The sequence below is a fragment of the Elephas maximus genome, chromosome 15, assembly GCF_024166365.1.
Source record: "Elephas maximus indicus isolate mEleMax1 chromosome 15, mEleMax1 primary haplotype, whole genome shotgun sequence".
Lineage (NCBI taxonomy): Eukaryota > Metazoa > Chordata > Mammalia > Proboscidea > Elephantidae > Elephas > Elephas maximus.
This window is the reverse complement of record NC_064833.1, coordinates 81,415,562-81,443,541: the sequence shown is the minus strand read 5'-3', so window position 1 is coordinate 81,443,541 and position 27,980 is coordinate 81,415,562.

Below are 27,980 nucleotides of genomic sequence, written 5' to 3'. Positions count from 1 at the left end.
TATTTTACATTATAGATGTAAATAAATCCTTAAGCAAGGAATGAATAATAAAACCATATGATTTAACCAGTTAGTCCTCAAAGTCAAGTTTGTATAAAGGATTTTAGAACATTCTTCTTCGTTATTTTAAGGAGACTAAGTGTTACTGCAAATTGTGGGTTCGAGCCGTCTACCAAGCCAATACTGAGAAAGGAGGAGGTAAGCAGTAAAAAAAAAAAAAAAAAAAAGGCAGTAAGAAGGCTTTATGGAATACCGGTATTCAAGAGACAGAGGGGGTTAAATTTCTCCCAAATTCTGTCTGTCCTAAAGAGTTGATGGGAGGGTTTTTACGGGAAAGATCAGGCTTACCTAATGTTTTGAGCACGTAGTCCACAGATGGTCTTATACATCACAAAACAACTACAAAAACTATATTAAACTAAAGACAAACAAGTCAGGCACCTTGGACTCTAATCGGTATATTTAAAACAGGCCGAAAAACTCTCATAAGAATCTCTCGTCTAGTGGGGCTGTTTTGCCAAGTCCACTGTGGCTGAGATAGGGAGCAAGAAAGAAAGCCTTCTTGTCCGTTTGCAGGCTGATGCCATTTCTCAAGAGAACAAATAGAGAAGAAGAGAGACCAAGGCCACAGGACCTGAGATAGTTCCGCACCCCTCTGGAAGAGACCAGTGCAGCTGGTGCAATTAAAAAAATGTTTAGAGATTACTTAGAGCATCCTTATGGCATTAGTCATGTCAAGATCTCAATCACCTATTTCGAATAGGGGAAAATATGTTGTAAGGTATTAGGGTGTTTGTCATATTGAAGAGTGGAACAGGCTGCTCAGCTATATTTGAACAGAGCCTGCACCATTTTCCAAGGACTAGAGATTATTTTATTTTTTTATACAGCTATATTAAAACAAATGAGAAAATATATTCTTCCTAATATTAAAATGGGCAATATTAAAACCCTAAAGAAAATGCATTTTTCGCTACTTCATAAGTAGGTTTTATGGAATGGAAATTAAGCTTAGTTAGCTGTCATTGTAGATGCTTGGTACTGTATAATTGAGTTTATTTAGAAAATTGAACGACATTGCCAACAGCCATTCCAAAACTACGCTTGAGTTTTTACCCAATGTAGCAGGAGTATGCCAGTAATGTACCACCTGAAATCTGTCAAGATACAGCCCAATACGGCAAAATAAAAGCAACTACTGAGACAATTTAGAGCTGAGTTTGTCAGTTTTCAAAATAACGTGTTAAAAGTAGATCCCAAACCTCAGCCCGTTCATATTGCCTCTTGTATCTTTGTTCTATTTCTCCACCTATCTGGTGTGTAATCCATCTTGTATAGGGTGTTGTCAACTCTGATGATTTGCCCTAAACAAACAACTGCATCTTCCTGGAAGAGCAAGCAAAAAAACAAAAAGAAAAAAATTCTAGATCGAGTCAGGGTAATGGTCTAATGATAATTTCTATTCGCAAATGACTTCAGTGTTTCTACAACCCAATTCTACTATTTTACATTTTACCCTTGAAAATTAAGATCAAAGATAAAAAAAAAAAAAAAATCAGTGAGCAGTCTGCATTTTTTTCCTTTTTGAGAAAAACTGTAAGGGAAAAGAAGGATTGAAACAAATCATCTTGTACATTAAACTGTACAAGAAAGAAGAGGCTCTAAGCATTACTCTTCAGATTTATTTTATGGCTAAACAAAAAGGACATCTGCCTAGTTGCTCTTACGGAAAACTGAAGTTGAAGACTTATTTTAAATGATGGCTATTGGCTTATGCAATTTCAGAGTAGCAATTACAATAAAAATTCTGGTTTGTAAGATTTAAAATTCCTAGGAAACATTGAATAGTGTAATAAATTAATGTAAACAACAAAAATAAATTTTAAAATATACACTAAGTTTTTTGTTTTTTCTAAGGCACAGAGAAATGATCAACCACAGACAGTATCTCCATTGCATTTAAGTCACAGAAACTTTGTCCCGTAAATGCTTTCCCAGTAGCCACCATACTTTGGGGCATCTTGGAGTTTACAATTTCTACTGGAAAATTAGTTTTGTTTAGCCTTCTTAAAATTCAAGGAAAAATCATTTTTGTTTCTAACTGTAATGCCCATAAAAGAGACTGAAATAACTTTAGTAATAAAAAATGTGGATAGAAGCTTACAATAGGTCTCCATTAACCATTGTATTTTTTATTTTTACTTTTTATGTTGAAATAACTTTAGATGTATGGAAAAGTTGCGAAGATAATATAGAGGACCCCCAGCTTCCCCACATGTTCACAACATTCATAATCATGGTTCATTTAATAAAACTAAAAACTTGACAACGGTAAAAATCATATTACCTAACCTACAGATTTGACTTGTATCTCACCAGTTTTTTCACTCATGTCCCTTTTTTACACCAGGATTCAACCTAAGATACTGAGTTGCATTTAGCTATCATATCTCCAATCTGTGACAATTTCTCAGACTTGGTTTTTGTGGACTTGACAAAGAGACCTTAGAAGAATACTGGACAGGTATTTTGGAAAATGACCCTCATTTGGTTCTTTTCTGATGTTTCCTCCTGGGTAGGCTGGGATTAAACTTTTTTGGGAAGGATTTCACAGAGGCGAATTGCCCTTCTTGTGGCATCATATCAGGGGTACATAATATCAGCACAGCTTATTATTGGTGACACTAACCTTGATCGTATGATTAAGGTGGTGCCTGCCAGGTGTCTCCCCTGTAAAGTTATTGTTTTCCTCTTTCCATGTGCTGTTCTTTGGAAGTGAGCCACTAAGTCCAGCCCACATTCAAAGGGAAGAGAATTAAGTTACATCTCCTGGAGGGCGAAATATCAAGGAACTTGTGGACATATGTTAAAACCAACACAGTCATTGTTAAATATTTTGGGAGAAGGACTTTGAGGCCAGGCAGGTAACCTACTTTTCCGCACAATTTTGCCTGTTAGCTTGTCTAACCTTCATCAGTGGCTCTTACCATAGCATTTGTTATTGCGGTGTCTACTGAGGATTTTGTATTTTGCTCATATCATTTTCTTTTTAAAAATCATCTCAAAAATAATCACTCTGGTGCAGGATTAAAGTGGCTATAGCCACAGGACACTTTAGGACTAAAAACGTATTTACAGCCTTTTCTTTTTTAATAACATCAGCTGTAAGAAATCAAAGCACAAGTACCATGCTTTCTCATGGAAGCCAAGTGCAGAGAGCACCAAGAAATACAAAGGTGCTTAGTGGTTGAGAGGAGATGCCTTCTCCTCTCTGCCCATGTTTGTTTGCATATAGGTGATACCATCCCAGCAGGAGGTGTGCATTCAGAAACACAGACTTTCTCAGTAAAGCAACCCTTCACTAAACTTCACAAACTCATTCCAAACTCCAGTTGTCAGTTAACAGCTTTCCAGGATGACATCTTAAATCAAGAAAATGTCACACATGTACAAAAATTGGCCTAAGCTTTTCTGTAAATTGCTGTCCATAGTTCTCAAAAACTCAGTAAATCGCTGGCAGCTGACAAGGTGTCTTCCTGCATGGCTAACTTCACTTCCACACAGTTAAGAAGTCAGTCTTAAATTATTCATGCAGATCACCCGAAGTGTAGGCTTTGATTGACAGCCACTGCTTTCAGGGACTGCAATTCTATCTTTTATATGGAACCAAATTTTGTCACCTGATTGTTTGCATTTAATTTTAAATGTAAAATTAAAAATGTAAGCAGGAAATCACAACCCTGCCCTCTGTCTCAGCCTCTCAGTTAACAGTGAGTACAACTCTCTGTACAATCAGGGCATCTGCTGGCATCTGCCCTGTACCAGGATGTGGTGTTTTCTGACTCCGGTGGTTTAGTGGTAAAATCCTCCCCTTCCATGTGGGAGACCAGGGTTTAATTCCTGGCCAATGCACTTCATGTGAAGCCATTACCCACCTGTCAGTGGTAGGCTGCATGTTGCCATGGTGCTGAACAGGTTTCAGTGTGTGTCCAGACTAAGATGGACTAGAAAGATCTGGCAATCTATTTCTGAAAATCAGCCAATGAAAACCTTATGGTTCCCAAGGGAACATTGTCTAATTTGCAGTCAATCATGGGGATGGCACAGGACTGACTGGGCAATGTCGTTCCATTATAAATGTGGTCATCACGAGTTAGGGGCTGACTCGATGGCACCTAACAACAACCACTGCAACAATACTTAAAATAGCCTTCATATCCCCTAATATTTCAAATACCCAGAAGATGTGTTTTCTTTATTAATTCTACAATTACAGGACAAGAATAAAATGATTAGTTAATGTGCAAACTAAACCATCAGATAGCCATTAAGAAATAGTGCTGTCAAACTATATTGCACGTTGTTCTAAAAACAGGGTCAAATCAACTCCCCAGACAGCTCAACCAAATAGAATTTTTGTCTCTAAAATAAGTGTGGGGATATAGTACCTGTTTGGAAAGACTTGAGCTCAGCATTTTTTTTTTTTTTTTTTAGCAGCATCCCTTCTTAAGGGGATTTTGCAGGGAGTGTATATACCATCATAGAAATGTTTTTTGAATCAGCAGTGGCTCTTAGCTGAATAATAAAGTTGTGCTATGAAGGCACCTTATATTTGAGGAACACATTTGTATATATTTGCTCAGGAAAGCTAGCTTCAGACCACCTTAGAAGGAACCCCAGCAAGAGGGCACATCACAGCTGCTCTTGTCTATAACTTTATAGGTCAGGGGTTTTGTTTACAGCACGTTTTTATAAGACCACCTTCCAAAAGCAGTGACCCACGCTCTGATCCATGATAACATGTAACCTCTTATATTGGCTACAGGCAAAAAGGAACCCAGGGAAAAGTGTGTGTATGGAGATGGATGGATTAATGTAAATACATCACAAACCCAAAGCCCGTTACTGTCGAGATGATTCTGACTCATAGCAACCCTATAGGACAGAGTAGAACTGCCCCATAGGGTTTTCAAGGAGTGGCTGATGGATTCAAACTGCCAACCTTTTGGTTAGCAGCCAGAGTTGCAGTTCACAGGGAACAGAAAAACAAATGGCTTTTCTCAGGTTTCGTAGGTCAGGAACATTGTCCTCCTGCATGAGATCAGCAGTACTCAATATTAGGGCTGTAGTCTCCTGATTCTTACATATGCTGTTGTTGTTAGCTCTGTTGAGTTGGCCCCCAAGTTATGGAGACCCATGTACAATGGAACAAAATGCTAAAAACCTGATCACTGTGATTCATAGGATGTTTTCACTGGCTATCAGAAGTGGATCGCCAGGCTTTTCTTCCTAGTTCGTCTTAGAGTGGAAGCTCTGCTGAAACTCGTTCAGCATCACAGACACACACAAGCCTCCACTGAGAGATGAGTGGTAGCTGTGCTGAGACGCCTTGGTCAGGAATTGAACCCAAGTCTCTTGCATCGAAGGCGAGAATTCTAGCATGGAACCACCGCTGCCCTCAGTTCTTACACATACTAAGGCATAAACTGATCTCATTTTCCTCACGGAAGCCTTCGTCCATCCTGCTTGTGTTTAACACTCCTGCTTTATGGACCCAGAATTCAAAAGAAAGTCCATTTCACTGACACTTTCACATTCTAATTTGATTATTTGTTAAATTCTCTGCCTTTCCCATTATACAGAAAGCTTCATGAGAACAGAAGTTGACTATCTGGTGTATTCTTATGTTCCAATGTTTATGCACATACTTATAAAGTTTGTGCACCGGTTTGGACTAGGTTTGGTTGTAGCCTGTAGAAAAGCCCCAAAACAAAGATTAAAAGATACTCTGTCACACGAAAGAACTCTAATCTCAGGCAGTCTAAGACTGGTATAACCACCCCCAAAGGATGTATGGTACCAGACGCCTCTATTTTTCGACTCTATTTATTATACTGGTCAATGACGATATGCTCAAGGTTATCTCATGGCCCAAGATGTCAGTCCACGCTCCACCCTATCATTTTCCTCATGTTTCCCTATATAATTGGTTTATTTGCTCATCATTCTGCCTGATCTGTACTCTCAGGCTTATCCTTTTTAAGTAAAAAATCTAGAACTTGTGTGCTAAGTTTAAGGTAGTCTGTGGCCATCCTGTGACTGCCAAGTCAGTAAAATCACAAATGCACAGCTACTCTGTGCACTACGACACTTATGGTCAAGGTCATATCCAAGTCCAGTGGTAAACCTCTAACTTACAATCGCTCATGGCATCAACAATAAGGTGTCTCTGTGCAAAGAGAAAAAATTTAGCTATGCCTATAAGATAAATGTGATTTTTGTCAAACAAGTTACATAGACAAATTTGTGAAGCAATTCAATATTTGTTTCTATAATATATCAGAGCGTAGTGTTGCATATTTGTATGTAAGCTCCTCTGTTCCTTCAAGGCTGTTCAGCTAAACGTTCATCAGTTATCACTTAATTGTGTTGTTACTATTCCGTTTTATTATGGAAAACTACCTGGAGGTGTAAGTTGCTATTTTGTTAAGAAAAACATAAAAAAAAAAAAAAAAAACCCAAACTTCTTGCCATTGAGTTGATTGTGACTCATAGTGATCCTTTAGGACGGAGTAGAACTGCCCCAAATGTTTTCATGGATTGGAACTGCCAGTCTTTTGATTAGCAGCCATAGCTCTTAACCACTACGTTACCAGTTTTTGAAAAACATAAACGACATGCAAATAAATATTTACCAAGCTCTCTTTTATAATCTTACAAGCCATTGAAAATGTCACCTGAAATTCTTCATCTAGATTTTACTCTTAACTGAAGTTTCTCAACAGTGAGATTGTATCTAATTATGATTACAGCAAGAGAATCCAAAATCTTAATGGCATTTGCTTGGTGTTCAATTTGTTGTACACATTGTTATTCAAGAGTGACCTCATGTTCCATTTTCTCCATCAAGGGTTCCGCCCCTGGTATGTTTGAATTTCTTTTAAAGAAATACAGAAGCAATTTCACTAGAAGTTATTAACGTTGTTTTTTCCTGGAGTAAAATTCTGCTTTCACTGAAATTTAGCAGCCATAGTCTATTCACAGTGGTTTAAGTTCTGCAAACCACTGTGAGTAGGCTATGGCTGATAAATTTCAGTGAAAGCAGAATTTTACTCCAGGAAAAAAAACTTAGTGGCCTAACTAAATCTCACTTAGTGAAATAAGTATAGATTTATTAAGAAAGAAATGTTGTTTCTGTTGAAGCCTCTAAGAGAATTGGACAAATTTGGAGACCATCACATCAGCTCAGACCCCAGGCTTCCAGAGAAGCCAAGGGAGGTCAGGGTCTCCTCTCTACCTGCAACACCCCTAGGGTCAGGCTGGCTAAGATGCCCACAACTGCCCTTCACTGGCTCTCTTGGCTGAGAGGAAGAGTTGGGAGGGGGTAGAAACCTTCAAACCACAAGCATAATTCGCTTTGTAGAGGGGAGGAGACAAGAGACTATGTTTTAACAACTGAATTTTTAACACTAAAGTTGATACAGAATCTGTGCAGGATGTATTAAGGAATTGGGAGGGGACTTGGCACAGAAGAGATGGGGAGAAAGTTATTGGGGAAGATTAATCATTTCACATTTACATCCCTGAATCGAAACTACAAAATCAACTGATTACACAGGTAAAACATTCACTTTTCTTTTAAAAATTTGTTATAGTCATCATTTCATTAGGAGAATATACTATTAAAAAAATTGCTTAGACAAAGTATTTCTGTGTAGTCCTTTGATTATGTTTGCACAGACCTTACTTAATACAGTGAGTCTAAATGTAGAACAATAAATAAATCTACAGTTGATAGAAAATTATTCCAACTGTCCTTAAAAATAGAATAAAATAAAATAAAACCAATTTGTAACCACCGAAGAGGGTATACGATTGTTACACAAATTTCTGATTAACAACTACTATTTTTTTTTTTTAATACAACATAGGTCACAGTGATTGTTTTAAAGTTTAGATTATTGTTTCTGTTTGTCATTAGGCTGCGTAACCTAGCAGAAAATTAAATTTCCCAGTTGTTTTCTAAGTAAGGATTTCTAAATGTTCGTGTTTGCATTAAACATCATGATAAAATACACTATTTATTTCAAATTACATAGAATTTTTCTTTGTCTTAGAAAAGTTACAGAGGGAATAATTTGCTGAAAATATAGATGAAAGAATATTAAACTTTTATTTTTCAGAAATTATATTCACTTAGAATTTTAAAATCTTTGAAATAAGAAAAAAAAACTATAAATAAGCTGACTTGTCTCATTTTCTTAAACATAATTGTATTCCTTGGGAGTGTATTGTAAAGCAAAACCAAGAAAACCAAACCCTTTGCCCCTGAGTTGAGCCTGATTAATAACAACTGGGTTTTGTTGTCTATAGGACAGAGTAGAACTGCCCCATAGGGTTTCCAGGGAGTGGCTTGTGGATTTGAACTGCTGACATTTTGGTTAGCAGCTGAGCTCTTAAGAACTGCACCACCAGGGCTCCATGGTGAAGCAACAAACATAAAATCAAGCATCTATAGACCTTTAGGTTTCTTCAGAATTAAGGCTCAGAGGCAAGTTTAACGATAAAGATCTTCAGACCTGGATAGATAATTACCTACACCACTTCCTTGATTTCACTCCCTCCCTCATCATTATGTGAAAATAGAAACAGAAGAGCAGAATATATAAAATGGAATGCATCAATGCTTCACTTTTTTTAAATTTGATGACTTAGAAGTGTTTATGCATTTAAAAAATTCCTAATTAAAAACAATTTTAATATTAAAGAGGAAATTATTCTTTGAGCTCCTGAAAAAAAGTCATAGTCTTTGCTAGGTTTCTAGAATGTTATTTCTACAAAGGCTTTTTAGATCATTTCATTGACACATTATTGTTGAATATAGGTATTAGCAGCCTTCAGTCCTTCATAAATATCGTATTTTAAGATTTCTTTTAATAGTTACCAAGTAGAAAAAAAATCATCCACAGGAAAAGATAAAAACAAGCTTAAAACTTATTTAACAGATTAAGTTATATCTGTTTAAATAAGTCAAAATATACAGAGTAAAAAAAATAGAGTTGCCTAAATTTGGTCTTCCAAAAATAGAAGAAAATTATGTAGCATAAGGCTATTTAAAAATCTTATGAAATATGATGGATTACAGCCATCTTGAGGAAACTGCAATTTTGGTTTCCAATATTTAGAATTCTTATTTGACTCTCTAAAAAATTTCCACTTCAAAGTACCACGCCAAACAGAAAACAAAGCTTGAAAACTAGAAAAAAAAAAATTGTATCCAAAGCAAGACAAAATGCTCTCCCAGCAATGTCCAGAGGAAGAATTTAAACTAGACATTAAGAATGACTTTGAAAAAGAATTGTTTCATTGGCTCTGCCTAGCTTCTCAGGTGAAATAGCTGGAGTATTTCATGGGAAGAGCAAACTCTCATGGACAATGGTGTCAAGTTCAATCTAAATAGGAAAATAGGGTTTTATTGCTGCTATTTTGAAAGACTAAGTTTCTAGCAAAACAGGGCCACTATAGAAAAAATTCAAAAGCATAACAAACAGAAATGCTTAAAAATACATTTAGAATGTATGATTTGTGGAATGAATCTCTGTAGAAGGTAGTGTGGTGTGTCAAGCTTTTTCATCAAGACCTGGGGATAAAGTCCACCTTACCTGTTTACCACATGTGTCTTCTTGGCAAGTTACTTAGGCTCTTTGAGCTGAGGTTTCTCATAAAGAAAACAATATTTACCTCAAAGGGCTGCCATAAGGATAAAACCAAAAATACCAATATAAAATAACTGGTGTGCAGTAGGCAATCAATAAATATTAGTCATCTTTCCCATCTTTGCTTTTGGAAAACCTGTGATCAAATTCTTGATTAATATAAGATAAATCTTTACAGAATTTTTTTACAGTAATGCATCCTATTTCCATGTCTAAATGTATTTATGTATAATTATGCATATTCTGAATGTTTTGAAATTTGACACTTCGAAAACTCTCTAGGATTACTAAGGTAAAGCTTCCACACATCTCTCAAGAGAAACAACTAATAAGGAAAATTAGTTCACAGTGCTCATAACTTTACTCATCACAACGATGTCACTGTAACGTCAGGTAAACTCCTTTGGAAAATAAAATTACCATCTAAATTTTCAATAGCTTTCTTGGTATCTTACATGTGCTGGATAAAACAGGCATTCATATTAGCATGCTGCATGTATTACTCAGAAGTCATGAAATTTCCGAAGAAGCAGCAATGACTTAATTGTGCCCTTGTTGATCTTAAAGTTTAGCATAAAAAATAACCTTACAGACTTTCAAAGATTCCTAAAGTACTCCTAGGAGGAACAGCAGAGAGGCCAGAAGAATCTGGCTGCAGACGTATTTAAAAAAAGGCTGTTTACATGTTGAAGGGCAAGATTTAATTAATAATGTGACAGCTGTGAAGTTAATATGCAGATCTGGGTCCTATCACAAGGGACCACTATATATATTTAACATATCACTTAGTCTTACAATTTCCTCTTTTACAGGGCATGCATAGTCATAAATACACATCCCAACGGATCTCTGTGTGAGCGTTTGATGACTGTTAATAATAACAATAATAATGAACATGATGAAAGCCATCATTTACTGAATGCTCTCAATATGCTGGGCCCTTTACTAAGCATTTCCTATGAGTTATCTCATTTAATTCTCTCAATGGCCCAATTAAATTGATGCTATCATCTTGCAGAAAAAGGAAACCAAGGCTTTAGTTAATTTGCTAATTTTCTATGCAAGTACTTTAGGTTAAATATGCAATATCACCCTTGACCACGTCTCAGAAACTTATTCCTTGCCAAAGAACATTTTTTTCCTCCAACCATGAAAGGGTTTGGAGAGATTGGTCATTTTCCAACTCCAGGGTCTGAATCTTGCAGAGTCTCATTGCATCACTTTCTGTCACACATTCTATCCCCTTGTGATTGTTCAAGCCTGAGACAAAGTGTCCAATAGAACTATAAAAGGTATTTTGCTGCAGGACTTATGGGAAAATTTTCTCACTTTTTAAAAGAGTCAAAAGAAAGCAGTATTCTACCTTCTGGACTTTGGTGTTATGAGGATGTAATGCCTGGATCTGTAGTCATCCTCTCGTCACCACAAGAAGAAGAATGAACCTGAAGACAAAGTTCTCAATGCCTCACCTAACCCTCCATGCTGACTTCCAATTTCTCTTATTAAATTGCTCTAATTTTTCCTGTAGAATTCACCACCTTTTAGTATGCTATATAACTTCCTTTTTGTTATACTCATTATTTATATATGCTGTCATATGTTATTATTGTATGCATGGTTTGTAACTTTCCTCCCTGGCAACAGTGCAAGCTCCACAAGAGCAAGGGTCTCCGTTTCACTAATTTATCCTGAGTACCTAGAACGGCACATACCATACAGTGGGCTGTACTGAGGAAGGGAAAAAAAAAAAGGGAGAGCAGAAATATTAGAAAGAACTTGCCTCACTGAGGCACTGAAGCAACCAACCTTCCTCTGGACTTCCTATTTTGTGAGTAATAAATCCTCTTGGAGTTAGAGTTATTTTGGGTTGGGAATTGGCTTACCTAGAGCCTAAAACATCATGCAATATACATTTATCAAATTGCTTGGCTGAAAAATACCAGCTATGAGATTCAGATGTTTGTCTGCCTGATTTTCAAGACCATATTCTTTAACCAAAATGCTCACCTCCATTAAAGATATATTACTGGGAGATGATATGAGATCACTTTGAAGTTGGAGGAGGTAGTGATGAAGAAATTGTTGACCACTCTGTGCTAAGCATGGTGGATGGGCTCTAGAAATGCAATGACCTTGCTCCTCTCCCTAAGACTATAAAAAAAAAAAAAATACATATATATACAGGGTGAAAAATAACAAACTTGAGGGAAACAAGAGCCCTGGTGGCAGAGCAGTTAAGAGCTCGGCTGCTAACCAAAGGTTGGCAGTTCAAATCCACCAACTGCTCCTTAGAAACCCTATGGGGCAGTTCTACTCTGTCCTATAGGTTTGCTATGAGTCAGAATTGACTCAAAGGCAACTTTTTTTTTTTTTTTTAACCTATAGTAATAAGAATTATTTCAACAGTAAACAACAGAAAATCTCAATTAAATCCAGCTGTTCAAACCACATGGAACTTGTCTCACAAGTCAAGGAATCTGGAGGTTAGGTGGCTTAGGGTTGATTCAATTCAGAAGTGCAGTAGATGTCATTAAGGGCCCAGATTCATTCTGTCTTCCTGCTCTGCCACCTTCAGTTGGCTGACTTCCTCATGACCATAGCTTCCCACACCAATGTCTAGTAGCAGGAATAAAACAGTGGACCAAATCTTTTTTCTCTCTTTTTTTTTATGAGCTAAGAAAATTTCCCTAAAAGCTTCTTTTATTTGACTTTTTTGTCTCATTAGCCATAATTGTATCATATGCCCCTTTTTAGACAGGCAAGCGGAGTATAATGACCGTGAATAAGTTAGGCAAAGACAGATTATGGTCATAAATCTCCAGAGACTTGGCATGGGTGTGCATTTTATATAGCACAAGACCACACAGCAGGGTCCTGACATTGGAAAAAATCAGGGTTCTCTTAGTAAGAAGAAAAGGGTCGCAGCTACTCAGTGGAAATCAACAAAGTTTGGTAAATGAGCAATATTCAGGCATTGAGTAAAGCAGAGAAAACCATTTAGAAAAGAAATCAAAATGACATTGTCTTAGTTATCTAGAGCTGCTGTAACAGAAATACCACAAGTGGATGGCTTTAACAAAGAAAAGTTTATTTTCTCACAGCCTAGTAGGCTGGAAGTCCAAATTCAGGGTGTCAGCTCCAGAAGAAAGTTTTCACACTCTTTCAGCTCTGGAGGAAGGTCCTTCTCATCAATCTTCCCCTGGACTAGGAGTTTCTCCGAACAGGAACCCTGGGTCCAAAGGAAATGGTCTGCTCCCGGCACTGCTTTCTTGGTAGTATGAGGTCCCCCTTCTCTGCTTGCTTCACTTTCCTTTTATCTCTTGTAAGATAGAAGGTGGTGCAGGCCACACTCCAGGGAAACTCCCTTTATGTTGGATCAGGGTTGTGATCTTAGTAAGGGCGTTACAATCTATCCTAATCCTCTTCACATAAAATTACAATCACAAAAAGGAGGACAATCACACAATACCGGGAATCATGGCCTAACCAAGTTGACACATATTTTTGGGGGACACAATTCAATCTGTGATAGTCATCATTACATCAAATCTGCAGTAGACACACAAAGACACAGAGGTGGGATATGAAGGCAAAAGAAGAGTCATGGGATTACAATCAATCCCTATAATAGACTAAATGTATGTTGCTGCATACATACAAGAATGTGATTAATAGCTAATAAGAACGGTAGTTAGTGATATGTGAAAAGTCATCGACTTTTCCTTTTCGTAATACCATCCCAATTTATTTTATTGAAATTTGCTTTTCTCCATTATGTGAAATATGGTAAGTCTCTAATCTGGGATCATATTCTCCCTTATCAAAGAAGTAGACAGTTGATCCATGCTAAGACAATCCTATACTCACCACCACCACCACACCCTGGTAATTTAAATCTTGAACAGATTGACAACCATCAGATTCTCTTCCTATTTAATAGTCTTGTAACTGCTTCCTGTTTTCAAGGGTCTGCTTAGTTCCCAACTCTGCCAAAACCCAGTTCTTCAGCCTCTCATGGATTCACTGAGCCCTTTACAACTTTCCAATGCATCCCCTGTTGCTTAAGCTGGGTAGAGGTTGAGTCTGTTGCTTATAACTAAAAACCCCCAAGAGACACAATTGCTGAGGACTGGTTTACAAGTAAGCGATTGTATTTTTGAAGTAAAGCGTAAAGCATAGACTTTGTGACTTTGGTTTATTTTCCCATGGGCATTTGACACAGTTGCTCAAACACTTTTTTCAGGAGTTCTATGAAACAACTTTCTGTCAATCATTTTGTAATTAACGCAAAGGCTAAATAGAATGAACACCAACAAAATATCAATGGGATATTCTTTCAGGCAGTATGGTTGCATAAAAAAAGCAAAAGCAATAACTCCTGCTTACTAGGATGTGTGCAAGAGCATACCTTTATGTTTGTATCATGGCAAAGAGCATTGCTGGCCCTTCTGGCTGGACTTAGTGGCTCAGCAGATGTGGATGTACAAGACCATTCTTTTAAAATGTATCAGAGACCTGTTATCTATTAATATAATTTGTCCTTGCCCAGTAACTCTCCTGTTGGATCCAGTTGCATACTGGATGAATGTAGCAAGAGTTAGACTCAACTGCCCACCCCTACCTTGTGTTTATTAAAAGAAATAGTATAATCCCCAGAGACCTGCCAATATAAGGAGTTTGAATTACACAGGAGGGGACCATCGGAGACAGCTGTCAACGAAGGTGTTGAAGCAATAGAGTCTTCATAGCTTAAACAATTAACACCCTCGTGATGCTATGTGACCTTTACTTCTGACCGGCACAGTCTCACACACTGGAGCTGTTATTAATTTCATTTAGTGCTTTGCCAGTTCCCTTCTACTGCAGCACTCGATTTTCCTTGTGTCCTGTTTGCTTGGAATCTGTGGATCTTTGCTTTGGATAACTGGTGCCCATTTTGTTGATATCCTAATCACATGCTTACCTTGCTTAATGGGTAAACTGTCCTTGGTTTTGGTGCTTTGAGAGAACAGATGAAGTGAGTTTGAAGAAGTACACTATCCCAGGAGATCGAGAATGACGATGAGGAATCTAATCACACCACAAAAACAGCCACCATGTTGCCAACTCCACAGGAAATACCTTTGATAGTCTAATTGACAGTCTATCTCAAATTAGGGTAAATGGAAGTAAATAAAGATAATTTCTCCCAGTCCATAAAAATACTATTTAAAATGACCATTCTGATTACAAGACACAAATAGTTTGGAACAAAAAAACTTAATAGTCATAATCATTTTATTCATAAAATCTGAAGTTATTTTATAATCTGCATATGATAGAAGATAGTTGGGCAATTATTGAAATAATAGCATACTATTGAAGACAAATATTATTTATAGGCATTGGACTTTGTGTGGGGAAATGAATGTATGGTTCATTAACATTCACTGATGTGATAAAAAGATAACAGGTCCTAACAATAAAGTTATTACAAACGTAGAACAAGTAGAACCACCTCTGGAGGTCTAGAGAAAATTCTCCAGGGATTTCTTGCTGCTTGACTGAATCAAATGCTCTCTGTCACAAAATGGACCTCACTGCAGCTTTTGCTAGCCGCATTCTAAAAGCATCCATGGTGATCAAGGCAGTTGGTTTTTAAACTACCAGTGCAAGCAGATGTCCTTAATGGTATTCAGGGAACTTTGAGAGTGACGTAAGACAACAGAATACATGTGAAAAGTATAGTCGGTAACGAGAAGTTTGAAAAATAGATATGGCTTTTTATTTAATTATACTGTTTAAGTTCTTCCTTACAATAGCCAATTAAGCTGCTTACAAGAAGATGTTTACGTCACTTCAATAAAAATTTAGTGCAAGTGGCTCTCATGTTTGGATGGCAATCAACAAAATGCTTTGGCAGGAATCATAACGAATTGCTGTGCTCCACCAGCATTGCCACCAGCTAGAAAAACTGACCTCACTGGTGTGTGAGGCCCAATCCAGACAACTCTTTGTTGTCGGATCAGGAATCAGAAGTAGGAGTCACCATACAAAACATTTAGGTGTTTGTAAACAAGCGTTCCACTAAAATATAGGGAGGTGCCATTCTTTGTGACACTCTTTTCCCCCAGAATTAGTATTCAAACTGATGCCAATTTGCTATGCATGTTGTTGCATCAACATTCTCCATCAATTCTTTTTCCTGCTTTCAAAAGAATGTTTAAAACAATTTTTCACCTATGTATTTGGAGCTGTGGTCACTGTGATATTATTCATTTAAAACATATACTTAAAGATATATTGGAAGGCAGGGGCTCTCAGCATAAAAAACAGAAGCACAAAGCTATTGTGAAGTTTCATTATATTTACATATTTCATACACCATTATATACTGTTTAAATTAGTATTTCCTTTATCATATGATCTGGATTATAATATTAATGATAGTATGTAAGGCACATTTTTATACCAACAGTAAAAACATGATAAACTCACCATAGAGAGACTACCTACTTCCAGATCAAAATAGATAATAAAAACCTTCCAGAGGTGGGGCCAAGATGGCAGAGTAGTAAGATCCTTCCTGTGGACCCACTTAAAACAAAGACCCCAAAAAACAAGAGAATCAATTACATATGACAATCTAGGAACCCTGAACATCAAAGGAAAAGCTGAGGAATCAGACTGAGCAGCAGGGGTAGGGAAAGACAGCTCAGACACAGCAAGAAGTTGCCAGACCTGACCCGGCAGGAACCTACACCCTGCAGGCCAGATCCGCTGGTGCAAATAAAGTGAGGCAAGCAATGGTGTTCACGCATTTTCCACATTGGGAGAGATCAAATGGTGGAGAGTCTACTTGCTCCTCCAGAATCAGCGAAAAGTGGTGCTCAATCAGCAAAAGACAAGTACATGTGTCTAACCTACTGTGCAGATCAAAAAACACCCCTTTGGGAAAAAGCCCTCTCCCATTTACCTGACCCTTCTCTGCTCTGCACTGGGCCCTGAGCCAGCTTCAGTGATAGCTGCTTTCCCTGGGCTGGAAGTAGGACCTATGGCATGCCCTGAGTTATTTTCCTGGACTTGGAGAGGGAACAAATTAACAAACAAGGAAAAAATAAACTGTAGACTCCCTTAGGCTAGGAACTCAGGGCAGAAATAACTCCTTTCCTAGGCACAGGTGTAAGGGGTCCCCATGAATTCTGAATGCATTTCAACCTTTCATAGACCTGTGTGGGTCCATTTCAACAGTGTAGGCCCTCATTAGCACAGTACAACAAGGCTATGCCTGAAGTAAAAATTCAACTGTATCAGCTGTATGGTGGAAAGGCAGGTTCATTATGTTTGACACAGCTCTGCCTATTAAGCAGGGTCTTCACCTACCCACATCTGGGGCCTGAGGACTGGTGGCTCCACCCACACCACCTAGCCACCCACAACAGGGGTCCAAGGACAAGTGGTGCCTCCCAGGCCTCACAGCCAACAGCATTGGGTACCCATAGTCTGACTGCAAAAACACACCCACCTAAGCACTCTAGGGAACAAGGACACGTTTTCCTCACAGACACTCAGGGGAAGTTTTCAGCCCCCTATCTTGCTAAGCACATGACCCCCTACTGCAGCCAGGTACATGTGCCTACACTAATCACCCCTGCTCATCTAAGACTATAGGTGAAAGCCTGCACCACACACTTGGTGACTGACTACCTGGACACCTGTGTTGAATCCACAAAAGAAAAGTAAATGGACTCCTGGGCTCTTATACCTAAAAACAGCTCTAACCACCTGATGACACGATGTCAGAGCTTCAAACGCACCAATAATCAAACTAGCTCACTCAAGCAGCCTATTTGGACATATCAAAACAAAACGAAACAAGAAGCTAGGACACAGTAAGCAAACATAAAATAAATAAACACAATAACATTGATGGCTTGGAGACAACAGTCAATATCAAATCACATAAAGAGGCAGACCATGATGGCTTCTGCAAGCTCCCAAAACAAAGAATCAAGAAATCTTGTGGAGGAAGAAAATCTCCTGCAATTCCTGGAGGTAGAATACAAAAGATTAATACACAGAATTCTTCAAGAGATCAGGAAGGAGATCAGGCAAAATGTACAACAAGCCAAAGAACATACAGAAAAAGCAATAGAGGAATTTAAAAAGATTAGACAAGAGTATAATGACAAATTTAATAGGCTGCAAGAATCCATACAGAAACAACAATCAGAAATTCAGAAGTTTAAGTATAAAATTTCAGAATTAGACAACTCGATAGAAAGTCAGAAGAGCCAAACTGAGGAAATGGAAGTCAGAATTAGTGAAATTGAAGACAAAACACTTGGCACCAATATAAAAAAATTTTTTTTTTAGTTGAAGAAAAATCCGATAAAAAGAGTATTAAAAAATGAAGAAACCCTAAGAATCCTGTGGGACTCTATCAAGAGAAATAACCTACAAGTGATTGGAGTACCAGAACAGGGAGGGATAACAGAAAATACAAAGCGAATTGTTGAAGGTTTGTTGGCAGAAAACTTCCCTGGTGTCATGAAAAATGAGAAGATATTATCCAAGATGCTCATCGAATCCCACACAAGGAAGATCCCAAAAGAAAATCAGCAAGACGTATTATAATCAAACTTGTCAAAACCAAAGATAAAGAATTTCAAGAGTGGTTAGGGATAAACAAGCTTCGAAGAGGAAATCGCCAAATCAAAACCATTTACTATAGCCCCCAGAAGATAAAATACTTAGGAATAAATCTACGTAGAGACGTAAAAGACTTATATGAAGAAAACAACAAGACACAACTGCAAGAAACCAGGAAAGATCTACATAAGTGGAAAAACATACCTTGCTCATTGGTAGGAAGACCCAACATTGTGAAAATGTCTATTCTACCCAAAGTGATTTATAGATACAATGAAATCCTGATCCTAATTCCAATGGCTTTTTTTTTTTTTTCATGAGATGGAGAAACAAATCACCAACTTTGTATGGAAAAGGAAGAGGTTCCGGATTTGTAGAGCATTACTGAAGAAGAAGAACAAAGTGGGAGGCCTCATACTACCTGATTTTAGAACCTATTACACCACCAAGAAAGGGGAATTCCAGAACACTTAATTGTGCTTATGGGGAGCCTGTACATAGACCAAGAGGCAGTTGTTTGGACAGAACAAGGGGATGCTGTGTGGTTTGAAGTCAGGAAAGGTGGGTGTCAGGGTTGCATCCTTTCACCATACCTATTCAATCTGTATGCTAAGCAAATATTCCAAGAACCTGGACTATATGAAGAAGAACGGGCACCAGGATTGGAGGAAGGCTCATTAACAACCTGCATTATGCAGATAACACAACCTTGCTTGCTGAAAGCGAAGAGGACTTGAAGCACTTACTCATGAAGATAAAACACCACAGCCTTCAGTATGGATTACAGTTAAATATAAAGAAAACAAAAATCCTCACAAGTGGACCAATAAGCAACATCATGATAAACAGAGAAAAGATTGAAGTTGTCAAGAATTTCATTTTACTTGGATCCACAATCAACACCCATGGAAGCAGCAGTCAAGAAATCAAAAGACGCATTGCATTGGGCAAATCTGTTGCAAAAAAACTCTTTAAAGTGTTTAAAGCAAAGATGTCACCTTGAAGACTAAGGTGCGGCTAACCCAAGCCCTGGTATTTTCAATTGCATCATATGCATGTGAAAGCTGGACCATGAATAAAGAAGACGGAAGAAGAGTTGACACCTTCGAATTGTGGTGTTGGTAAAGAATATTGAACATACCATGGACTGCCAAAAGGGTGAACAAATCTGTCTTGGAAGAAGTATAGCCAGAATGCTCCTTAGAAGCAAGGGTGGCGAGACTACATCTCACATACTGTGGACACGTTATCAGGAGGGACCTGTTCCTGGAGAAGGGCATCATGCTTGGTAGAGTACAGGTCAGCAAAAAGGAGAAAGACCCTCAACAAGATGGATTGACACAGTGGCTGCAACAATGGGCTCAAGCATAAGACTGATTGTGGGCATGGCACAGGACTGGGCAATGCTTCATTCCATTGTACATGGGGTCACTATGAGTCAGAACCGACTCAATGGTACCTAACAATGACAACAACATTATACTGCCATGGTAGTCAAAACAGCCTCATGCTAGTACAACAACAGATACGTAGAACAATGAAACAGAATTCAGAATCCAGATGTAAATTCATCCACTTATGAGCTGCTGATATTTGACAAAGGCTCAAAGTCTGTGAATTGGGGAAAAGACAGCCTCTTTAACAAATGGTGCTGGCATAACTGTATATCCATCTGCAAAAAATGAAACAGGACCCATACCTTACAGCATGCACAAAAACTAACTCCAAATGAATCAAAGACCTAAATATAAAACTAAAACGACAAAGATCATGGAAGAAAAAATAGGGACAATGCTTAGCAGCCCTAATACATGGCATAAACAGTATACAAAACATTACTAACGATGAATGAACACCAGAAGAGAAACTAAATACCTGGGAGCTCCTAAAAATCAAACACTTATGCTCATCAAAAGATTTCACCAAAAGAGTAAAAAGACAACCTACAGACTTGGAAAAAATTTTTGGCTATGACAAATCTGATCAGTGCTTAATCTCTAAAATCTACAAGGTACTGGAAAACCTCAACAACAAAAAGACAAATAACCCAATTAAAAAATGGGCAAAGGATATGGACATGCTCTTCACCAAAGAAGACATTTGGGTAGCTAACAGATACATGAGGAAATGCTCACTATCATTAGCCATTAGAGAAATGCAAATCAAAACTACATTGAGATAACCTCTCACCCCAATAAGGCTGACTTTAATCCAAAAAACACAAAATAATAAATGTTGGAGAGGTGGTGGAGAGACTGGAACACTTATCCACTGCTGGTGGGAATGTAAAATGGTACAACTACTTTGGAAATCGATTTGGCGCTTCCTTAAAAAGTTAAAAGTACCTTATTGTCCAGCAATCCCACTCCTTGGAATATATCCTAGAGAGATAAGAACCCTCCCATAAATAGATATATGCACACCATGTTCATTGCAGCACTGTTTACAATAGCAAAAAGATGGAAATGACCAAGGCGCTCATCAACAGATGAATGGATAAACAAAGTATGCTATATTGACACAATGGAATACTATGCAATGGTAAAGAACAATGATGAATCCGTGAAACATCTCATAACATGGATGAATCTGGAAGGCATTATGTTGAGTGAAATTAGTCAGTTGCAAAAGGACAAATATTGTATGAGACCACTATTATAAGAACTCAAGAAAGGTTTAAACACAAAAGAAAACATTATTTGATGGTTACAAGGGTAGGGAGAGAAGGAGAGGGAAATTCACTGACTAGATAGTAGACAAGGGTAAAAGGAAGGACAGGCACAACTGAACTAAACCAAAAGCCAAGAAGCTTCCTGACTACACTGAAACACTTCGAGGGATAGAGTAGCAGGGGTAGGGTTCTGGGAACCACACTTTCAGGGGACATCTAGGTCAATAAGCATAAAAAAGTTTGTTAAGAGAATGTTCTTCATCCCACTTTGGTGAGTGGCTTCTAGGGTTTAAAAGCTAGCAAGCGGTCATCTGGGATGCATCAATTGGTCTCAACCCACCCGGAGCAAAGGAGAATGAAGAACACCAAAGACAATGAAAATATGAGCCCAGGAGACAGAAAAAGCCATGTAAACCAGAGACTCCATCAGCCTGAGTCTGTCTGGAAGAACTAGATGGTGCCTGGCTACCACCAATAAGTGCCCTGATAGGGAACACAACAGAGAATCACTGGTGGAGTAGGAGAAAAGTAGAATGCAGATGTCAAATTCTAGTAAAATGACCAGAATTAATGATTTGACTGAGACTGGAGGGACCCCAGAGGACTTGGCCCCCAGACTCTCCGTTAGCCCCAAACTGAAACTGAAACCATTCCTGAAGACAACCCTTCAGACAAAGATTAGACTGGACTATAAGACATAAAATGATACTGGGTGAGGAGTGTCCTTCTTAGCTCAAGTAGACACATGGGACTATGTGGGCAGCTCCTGTCTGGAAGAGAAGTGAGAAGGCAGAGGGGGACAGGAGCTGGTTGAATGGACACGGGAAATACAGAGTGGAGAGGAGGAGTGTGCTGTTACATTTCAGGGGGAGCAACTAGGGTCACATAACAATGTGTGTATAAGTTTTTGTGTGAGAAACTGACTGAATGGCAAATTTCACTTAAAGCACGATAAAAAAAGAAAAAAAAAAGTCATTGCAAAAGCAAACAAACGAAAAAACCTTCCAGGTGACTCAAAGGTCAGTTCACACTGTACACAAGACAGAGAGAAGAGAAACATGGAGAGGAAAAAAAGGTCAGTTCACACTGTACACAAGACAGAGAGAAGATAAAAAGAGAGAAGAAAAACATGGAGAGGAAAGAGGCCAATAATAAAGGGGATAATAAGCCTAAGTCTTCCGGGAAGAAAGAGACAAAGAGCTCTCAGAGAAGTGAGCTCTTTGTAAGCTCTGCTAATATCTTTAAATCTTAAAAGTCCAACAGTTTCTATCGTTCCCAGTACCTGCCAATAAAATTAGACTTATTTTAAAGTGCTTTGCTGGCCTGAAGATGCAACTTATCCCCGGATGCTAACTTTGATTACCGTTATCTGAGCATTCTCATTTTATAACAAATAGTATTATGCAAATTTGCTGGAAGACCACCTGTAATATAAAAATAAAATATGCTAGTAATTTGTCAAGATTAGAGACAGTAAATGACAGCCTTTCTATAGTCTTGACAGAAAGTTAGTTCCAAAATGTGGAATTAAGTAAACCAAGTTTATTTTTCTTGACCCACTTTGCAAGAGTAGACAATGTGCTTTCCGTGGATAATATAGTAAAAAGTACTAACTAAAACAGGCCATAGAACTTTAATGTATAGGATTAGGAATGAATAAATTAACACCAGATTTCTGCAATAAGGGAAAGCCTTCCAAATAAATCCAGAAATCTATAAATCTACTGGCATCACAGATTAATTGGTTTTTATTAACTAGTCTTTTTGTATTAGAATTGCCTTAATTATTGGAGAATGTTGATTCCCTGTAACTGAAGTTGTTAGTCCTAGACTTAGATGCAGATCGTAGAGATCACCTATCTAGTCACTTTCAGTGCCGACAAATAACCTGTGTCCGGAGAACCTAGTCACAGTTTGGAAGATTGACAATGACCATGTCCTTGGGAGAAAAAAAATCACCACACTAAATATAATCGTTTATCCATTTATTTTTCTTTATCATAAAAATCCATGCTTGTATTCTGTCATTTTCATTGTACGTGCACACTAGTTGTGTTAGTGCTTTCTATCCATGATGATAATAAATGACTTTCAAGTAATACCAAATTATAAAGAATATTATATTTGTTTCTTTAAGATATTTTATACTCTACCCAATAATGGAATTATGCACCAGAGGCACCCATAAAATAGCCACAATCATTATTAGAAGTCTTCTTAGAGGTTCATGATAGCCACATGTGCTTTTTTCATTTATTATTTTTAAAAAGTATAGTCTCAGAAGTGGTTACATTTGAAGTCACATCACTCATCTTTCGTTTGAAGAGGAGGTCTCTCTAGTATAACTTATTTTTAAAGGACCATAAAACTGTAAAAATGACTTAGAGATTGTGATTCAGGAGATTTAGAAAAGCTGAATGATGTAAATAGAAAGCTAAAAATAGGTTGAGGTGACTTACACTTTCAGCTCTCACATGTAATGGGATTAGAAGATGTTCCTCACATCCTTAAAACAAGAAAAGCTGGACAAACTGATAATCAATAATTTTATTGGGCCCATCAGAGAACTGAGGTTCCAGGGCAAAGAACCACCATGAAATCTGGAGAGGCAGATGCACTCAGAGGCTCACAGGGGAGACGCACTTACCTGGGGCAGAAGCTGCTAGAGCCACAAACGAGTAGCAACACTTAAGGTGATTTTGATGAATTGCTGAAGGCCGAGTATGGACTTATGGACTAGTGTAAGAGTGAGTCACACCTTTAGGGCCACAGTCTTGGCTGGGAGCCCACACTTCCAAGGGCTTTCTCTCTAGGAACAATACCAGGTTCTCATATGAGGATCAAAGAAAGATCCAGAACAGCACAGTCAACAGCAGTCAGGGTTTCAGGAAATACATGAGGAATACTGCAGCCAGGAAAGGGATTAGGCAGTAGGAAGAAGGGTGAGTTTGGGGCAGGGAGCTCTACCACTGGAGAAACAGTTGTGAAGAGCACAGCCCTGAGACAGGGGCTCACTAAAAAACTGGGATTTAATTGGAATATTATAAAACACACACACTCCTTACCACAGTACCAATAGCTCTACAGTATAAGAGCAGTGGAATACACCTGAAAGACTTGCAAGAGAGACTATTTGAGATAGAGCATGGGAGTGGGGAGAGTAAAGAAGGGAGACACAAACAAGACACTACAGAAATTAAAGCCTCTAGTAACTATACCGGAAACCCTGGTGGCGTAGTGGTTAAGTGCTACGGCTGCTAACCAAATGGTCGGCAGTTCGAATCCACCAGGTGCTCCTTGGAAACTCTATGGGGCAGTTCTACTCTGTCCTATAGGTTCGCTATGAGTCGGAATCGACTCGATGCACTGGGTTTGGTTTTTTTTTTTTGGTTTAGTAACTACACCTACAATGAACTGTAAACAGCCCAACTCCCAGCCAAACTGTTACAAGATATATATTTTTTTGAACATTTCTTTTTATTGTGCTTTGGTTTATAAAGCAAATTAGTTTCCCATTAAACAATTAATATACATATTGTTTTGTGACATTGGTTCCCAACCTCGCTATGGGTCAACACTCCTCCTTCCTTGATCTTGGGTTCCCCATTTCCATTCGTCCAGCTTTTCTGTCCCCTCCTACCTTCTCATCCTTGCCTCTGGGTTGGTGTGTCCATTTAGTTTCCTGTATGTGTTTGAGCTACATATATTATTGTTTGTTTTATGGGCCTGTCTAATATTTGGCTGAAGGGTAAACCTCAGGAGTGACCTCAGTACTGAGTTAAAAGTGTGTCCGGGAGCCATACTTTTGGGGTTTCTCCAGTCTCTGTCAGACATAAGTCTGGTCTTTTTTTGTGACTTAGAATTTTGTTTTATGTTTTTCTCAAGCTCTGTCCGGAAACTTCTATCGTGACCCCTGTCAGAGCAGTCAGTAGTGGTAGCTGGGCACCATCTAGTTGTGCTCGATTCAGTCTGGTGGAGGCTATGGTAGTTGTGATCCATTAGTCCTTTGGACTGATCTTTCTCTTGTGTCTTTGGTTCTCTTCATCCTCTCTCACACCAGATGAGGTGAGACCAGTGGAGTATCGTAGATGCCTGCTTACAAGCTTTTGAGACCTCAGACAATACTCACCAAAGTAGAATGTGGTACAATTTTCTTTATATACTATGTTATACCAATTTAGCTAGGGGTCTCCTGGCACTACGGTCCCGAACCCTCAGCCCAGTAATTTGGTCCTTCAGGGAGTTTGAATGTTTCTATGAAGCTTCCATGACCTTGCCTCGGTCCATTTGTTTTGACTTCTCCAATGTTGTGTATTGTCTTACCCCTCACCAAAGTTACCACTTATATATTGTCCAGTTAGTGTTTTTCCTTTCCCACACCTCCTGTCCCTCAAAACCATCAGATTGTTTCTTTCTGTGTAAACCTTTTCGTGAGTTTTTATAATAGTGGTGTCATGCAATATTTGTCCTTATTTCACTCAGCATAATGCTGTCCAGATTCATCCATGCTGTGAGATGTTTCACAGATTCATTATTGTTCTTTATTGTTGTTTAGTATTCCATTGTGTGCATGTACCATAGTTTGTTTATCCATCATTTGTTGATGGGCACTTACATTGTTTCCATCTTTTTGCTATTGTGAATAATGCTGCAATGAACGTGGGTGTGCCTATGTCTATTTGTGTGATGGCTCTTATTCTCTAAGACGTATTCTTAGGAGTGGGATTGCTGCATCATATGGTATTTCTATTTCTAGCTTTTTAAGGAAGTGCCATGTCATTTTCCAAAATGGTTGTACTATTTTGCATTCCCACCAGAGTACATAAGAGTTTCAATCTCCCTGCAGACTCTCCAACAGTTATTTTCTTTTTTTTTGATTCCTGCCAGTAATGTCAGAATGAGATGATATCTCATTGTAGTTTTGATTTGCATTTCTCTAATGGCTAGTGATCATAAGAATTTCCTCTTGTGCCCGTTAGCCACCTGAATGCCTTCTTTGGTGAAGTGTCTGTTCATATTCTTCATCCATTTTTAATTGGATTATTTGTCTTTTTGTTGCAGAGGTGTTGGATTTTCCTATAGATTTTAGAAATTAGACCTTTGTCGGATTTGTCTTAGCCAAAAACTTTTTCCATTCTGTAGGTTCTCTTTTTACTCTTTTGGTAAAGTCTTCCGATGAGCATAAGCATTTAATTTTTAGAAGATCCTAGTTATCTAGCTTATCTTTTGGTGTTTGTATATATTGTTAGTTATGGTTTGTATGCTGTTTATGCCCTGTATTAGGGCTTCTAGAGTTGACCCTATTTTTTGTTCTATTATCTTTAGAGTTTTTGGCTTTATAGTAAGGTCTTTTATCCATTTTGAATTAGTTTTTGTGTATGGTGTGAGGTAAGAGTCCTGTTTCATTTTTTTACAGATGCACATCAGGTTTTGTCAGCACCATTTGTTAAAAAGGCTGTCTTTTCCCCATTCGATGGACTTTGGGGCTTTGCTGAAGATTGGGTGACCGTAGGTGAGTAGATTTGTATCTGGGTTCTCAATTCTGTCCCCTTGGTCAATGTTTCTGTTGTTCTACCAGTACCAGTCTGGTTTGACTACTGTAGCTGTATATTAGTTTATGAAGTCAGGTAGTGTGAGTCCTCCTACTTTAATCTTCTTCTTCCGTGGTGCTTTACTTATCCAGGGCCTTTTCCCTTTCCAAAATAAAGTTAATGATCAGCATTTCCATTTCATTAAAGAATGCTCTTGGTATTTGAATTGGGATTGCATTGTGTTTTAGATTACTTTGGGTAGTACTGACATATTCACAATGTTGAGTCTTCCTGTCCATGAGCATGGTATGTTTTTTCCATTTATGCAGGTCTCCTTTGGTTTCTTGCAGTAGTCTTTTGTAGTTTTCTTTGTATAGATCCCTGGCCAGATTTATTCTAAAGAATTTTGTTTTTTTAGAGCCTATTATAAATGGTATTGCTTCCTTGATTTCCTTTTGTTAGTTCTCTTTGTTGGTATATAGGAATGTAACTGATTTTTGTATGTTTATCTTGTATACTGCTACTCTATTGAATGTTTCTATTAGTACCAGTAGTTTTCTTGTGGAGTCATTTGGGTTCTCTACGTATACTATCATATCATCCATAAATAGGGACAGTTTTACTACTTCCTTACCAATTTGGATGCCCCCCTTTTTTTTTTCTTGCCTTATTGCTCTAGCCAGAACTTCCACACAATGTTAAATAGGAGTGGTGATAAAGGGCATCCTTGTCTTGTTCCTGTTCTCAACAGGAATGTTTTCAGCCTCTCTCCATTAAGAATGACTTTGGCTGTTGGTTTTGTATATATGCCCTTTATTATGTTGAGAAATTTTCCTTCTATGCCTATTTTATTGAGAGTTTTTATCAAGAATGGGTGTTGGAGTTTGTCACATGCCTTTTCTGCATCAATTGATATGATCATGTGATTCTTTTGTTTTATTTACATGGTGGATTACGTTGATTGTTTTTCTAATGTTGAACGATCCTTGCATACCTAAGTATGAATCCTGCTTGGTTGTGGTGTATTATTTTTTTGATATGAGTCTGAATTCTATTGGCTAGAATTTTGTTGGGAATTTTTGTATTTATATTCATGAGAGATATTGGTCTGTAATTTTCTTTTTTTGTGTGGTGTGTTTGCCTGGTTTTGTTATCATGGCTATGCTGGCTTCATTGAATGAATTTGAAAGTATCCCTTTTCTAAGTTCTGAAATAGTTGAGTAGTACTGTTGTCAGCTCTTCTCTGAATGTTTGGTAGAATTCTCCAATGAAGCAGTCTGGGCCAGGGTTTTTTTAGGAGAGGGTTTTTTCTGTTTTGTTTTGTTTTTTTAAATTACCCTTTCAATCTCTTCTCTTGTTTTGGGTCTGTTCAGATTTCTGACCACAATTCGTGATAGTTTAGTTAGGTAGTATGTTTCTAGAAATTTTTCT